Raw genomic sequence first — 5,025 nt, forward strand, 5'->3', positions numbered from 1 at the left:
TCTGACACCGCAGAACGTTCACCCCAGATCCCGCTTCCCAGCTCTGACACGACAGAGTCTTGCCTGTGTCCCTAGTCCCTGATCCTTATTCCTTGTTCCTGTCCCTCCCTTCCCCCCAGCAAACATGATTCTAATTTCCCTTCCATTTACTGTTTCAACCCAGTTTATATAGTAATATTCTCAGCTATATCTTAACCAATTATTTTACTGAAATTTAACTAACCAATCCTAACACATTGTAACATAATTCTCTAACCAATTATATCCCACTACCCTAATTAACTTACACCTACCAAAATTAATTATACAGCAGACAGAAATAAATAGAGAACCAGACAGATTAACAACAGGAAAGTGGGGGCCACAGAGATAAAACAATACAGCAATGAGGTTTTCACAACCACAAACACTGATAAGTGATTTCTTGCCAGACAGGATGCTATCTTAAGATCTGTTTCTTTATCTGGTGATGGGCACTATCAGGACAGGATCATCTTCCTAACAGCCCAATACCCCCTTATTTCAATGTGACCAGTTTGGGATGTGAGGATGTGATCATACGTTTCCAAGCTTATGGCTGCCCCTGCTGCTTAGCCAAAGGCCTTAGCCTAAGAACAAGGCCTCAGAATGTCCTAGCGAGAGAAGGTCCATACACAGGTGGACTGTGATTTTGATTCTTTGTTTTATACCCCTGTAACTAGCTAAGTGATAAAAATACACCTAAGTTCCTAAAGTATAGGCCTTTACAGGCAGGCCAGATTATCTGTATTCTAACACTCCACCCCTTTCTTTTTCTTTTGGGATCCCCTGGAAAAGCATAGGACATATGGTGACACATTTCCTGATAGAGCCAGACGTCAAGGTGGAATGTGTCGATGCTCCATCTGTCCCACTGCCCCTTATGCAGTAGAATGCCCTGCACCTTCTCTCATACGGTCATACCGCACCTACTCCAATTAGTGTTCCAGCCTTTCCCTTATAGTGGGCCCAAGAAGGTTGGGTCCCAGTTGTCTAGTACACTGGGAGGAGGGCCTATTACATTACTTATATTTGACAATTAGTGGCTGTACCTTGTGGGTCTGTGTCCCCCTTAACCACCGCAGTATACATCGCAAAATTAGCATACTTAACAAGAGGCCAATAGCCACAATAATCCCCAGTAATATTGTCAGTCCTGCCCATCGTAATATAGGCCAACATCCGAGCCACTACCAGAAACACTGCTTTGCCTACTCTGACAGGGTTAAAACCCTGTTAACGCCATCCTGAAGTGTACATTTGAAATGTGTCCAGTTGTTGGCAGTTGCAGAGAGCTGTGCCTGCAGGTTTCACAGGCTTTTGTCCATATCATGAGTCCACTGACTATTCACAGAAAAATGGGGTATTGTCTAAACCAGCTTGACCACTTGGTATGGGATTGGGTAGTATGCACTGGTTCGGTTGTTCACAGCAATGAGTTCCACAGATCCATTTGTGCACCGAAGTCCCAATGGCAGCGTATAAATGTGCATAATTGTGACAGAGACTGCTGCACTTGTGTCCCCAAGTGTTGTATACATTCCCAAACACCCCATGCTCCTAATGGCCCCCATTTGCAACAGGCCATTAATTCTACCCCTCCTTGAGGAGGGACACATTCAAATCTTGTCTCTGGACAAACAATTACTTAACTGAATTATTGCCCATTTTACACCATTCTATCCTCCCCATCTATCTCCCTGTGGTTCCCAGCGAGCTCCTCCCTTTCTCATTATTCCCATAGGGCTCATGGGGCCCACGTTAGTAGCTGTCCCATTCCAAGGTACCACAGTAACTATTACACAGGTGCTAGCCCCAGAATTGAGCATTTTGTATCCCCATACACACCTCCCCCTCCCAAGTTAGCCTTTTGAAGCCATGCTCCACTCATGTCACGAGGTTTCCTGTCCATTGAGTTAGCCGCAGGTTCACTTTTGCCACCCTTTTCCATCCCATTGTGGTTGCAGACAGCTTTTGTGCCCCTAGCTCATTGATTTGCTGCTGCAATTTCACATTTTGGCTCATCAGTTACTTAGTTACCCCATGGTCCCTCAGACTTCATACACCCAACCCTGTGTTTCCTGCTGCCCACAAATCTCTTTTCCAGTGATAATTCCATGTATGTCTCCTCACACACACCCCAATTAAATTGTTGCTTCAACACTTCTATGTATGAACTGCAGCTGGGGTGTATCTAGTCCACCCACCATTTTCTGCGGTGCACCACCCATATTATGGGACTGGAAAGACACATTGAAAAGTGCTGGTTGCACCCGCTCCCACAGTGGCTCCCATGCATTCACTTATCAGGAAGTATTTCCGGCTCCTAGCTGCAGCCATCTTAGATCAGGAGTCTTCCAAGTTGTCATCCATATTACCTGCAGGGGTTACATTCTGCAAAGTGGTTAAATTGTCACACCCAGCATCACAGGGGAGACCGTATGCCCAGTGTGATGTGTACATAACAACTGCACATCCAGGAAGTTTCCTCTGTGGAGGTACCATTATGATTACACATGGTAACATCACACCCTAACTGTGGAACCCCATAATCCAAACATCCCAGGAGACCAAAGGGTTATATGGTTTCTGGGCTCTCTGTGACAAACCTCATGTCCAAATGACTGTGTTTCCCACTGTCATTTCTGTCCATCAGGACAAGGGATGATCATGGGGCAGATTTGTAAAGGCGTTTAGGTGCCTGAGGTTTCAGGTAAGACCCCTAGTGGGGGTTTTCAGAATAGCATCTGTTGATTTCAATGGGAGTTCGACACCTAGGCACATTTGGAAATCCCATAGTGTGTCCACAGAGGGAGAGTTAGAGCCATAGGAATGCCGGGCTGGAAGGGACTTCAACAGTCCTACCCCCTGTGCTGAAGCCACAAGAGGCATCTGTCCAGCCTGTTCTTAACAACCTCCAGTGACAGGGCCTCCACAGCCTTCCTTGGTTTTGATCATTTTTGTTGCTCTCCTCTGGACTCTCGCCAATTTGTCCAAATCTTTCCTTAAGTGTGGCACCCAGAATGGGACCCAGCACTGCAACTGAGATCTCCCCAGTGCCGAGTGGAGTAGAACAATGACTTCCCATGTCTTCCATACGACAATCCTGTTTACACACTCTAGAATGAGAGTAGTCTTTTTCGCATCTGCATCATACTCTTGATTCATGTTCCATTTGTGACCCAGAGGAACCTCCAGATCCTTGTCCGCAGTGCTGCCCCCCAGCTAGTGATTCCCCAGTTATAGCTGTTCCTGACCAACTCCCTGCGTAGACCTGACCTTAAGGGTGAGTTCAGCGCTTAAAGAAAGGATTCAGCTGCCTCTATTTGCATGGGAAGTGCAACATATTCTCCCAAAACTCGCAGCCTTGGATCTCCGGCTGGTAATAAAGTGCCAGATCCCCAGCATAGCTCCCTTTCAGTCAACCGTCCAACAGTGTAAATTGGCATCAATCCATTGGAGGCAGTGGGCCAGACCCTCCGCCAGTGTGAAGCAGCGTCACTCCAGTGAGGTCACTGTAACTCTGATTTACAGCAGTGGAGGATTTGGCTTGTGATTTACAGCATGGGTTAGATTTTAAAAGCCGTGTCAAGGATTGTAATGCCCAATTTCCATTAAAATTGTTCTCTCTAGCCATTTACCTTCTTTATTTAACTAGCTTTGGAATTCTGCGGGCTCTAATAGACAGATACAATTATACAATATACAAAGGGATTAATCCCTTTATTAATTGGATTCATCCCTTTATTAATAACTGATCAGGATGAATATTATTAACCGATTCCCAGAAATATTTTCTCAGAAATTGAACTGAGTTCACATCCATCCAGACTTGCCTGAATAAAGATTCATTTGGAATTAATTGTTGTTGTTGTTGTTTTTCTTAATTACCCTGGGAACTGACAAAGGTTGCAGAACTAGGGCCTCGTTCTGCTCAGTTTTATCCACAGACTGTGCCCCTGAAGAGCATACACAACAAAAAGATTTGAATTTGCCCTTGAACAGTTGTGCGGAAGGGCGGTACAGTGGTTGGCATCCTACGTCCAGTGGCGGAACATCCAGGTTCAATGTATTGCTCTACCATGGACTTTGTGTGTGACCTTGGGGCAAATTGCTCGGTCTCTGTGGGCAAGATTTTCATAGGGATTTGGGTACATATGCTGCTTGGATGAATTTTTTAAATCCTGCCAGGAGCTAGATTCACTAAGGGTTTTAAGCACCTGCGTGACACCTTAGAGTATCTTCTGGGGAACCAATATTTTATAACGGGCTCTTCAGTCTAGCAGAGAAAGGTTCTAACACCATCCAGTGGCGGGAAGTCAAAACTAGACAGATTCAGACTAGAAATAAGGCATAAATGTATAAGAGTGGGGGAAATTAACCATTGGAACAGTTTAACAAAGGTTGCAGAGGATTCTCAATCACTAACAATTTATAAACCAAGATTGGACGTTTTTCTAAGAGATCTGCTCTAGGAATCATTGCGGGGCAGATCTCTGGCCTCTATTACACAGGAGGTCAGACTAGATGATCATAATGGTCCCTTCTGGCCTAGGAATCTATGAACCCAGAGAGATGGCAGATTTCTGTCCAAGTCCCACCTCCCCCTGAGGCAGAGGGGCGACCTGAGGCACGGTTACCCCATGTCCCAGCTACATAACCTAACCACTGGGCTGAAACTTATGAGGAAGGTCCTCCTCTTCCCCACACTCCAGCCTGTCGTCGCCTTGTGTAAGCTCACCTATACAGGCCCAATCCATAGAGTTCAGGTGAGCTCTGAAAGTGCTTATCCAGCTGAGCCCCATGGGCAAGTGAGGCAAAGGCCTGGCTTTCTCTCCCCAGCTCATGCATGGCTCTGGGAATCAGCTGTCAGGATGACTGGCCTGGAGCTACCAAGGACATACCCAGAGGCACCTGGAGAAATTTTCCAGCAGAAAAGTAGGAGCCCAGTGAGTTTAGGCACTGATGGCGTTTAGTGGCACCTGAGCAGCAGTTTTGTGAAACCCC

The sequence above is a fragment of the Gopherus flavomarginatus genome, chromosome 11 (assembly GCF_025201925.1).
Source record: "Gopherus flavomarginatus isolate rGopFla2 chromosome 11, rGopFla2.mat.asm, whole genome shotgun sequence".
Lineage (NCBI taxonomy): Eukaryota > Metazoa > Chordata > Testudines > Testudinidae > Gopherus > Gopherus flavomarginatus.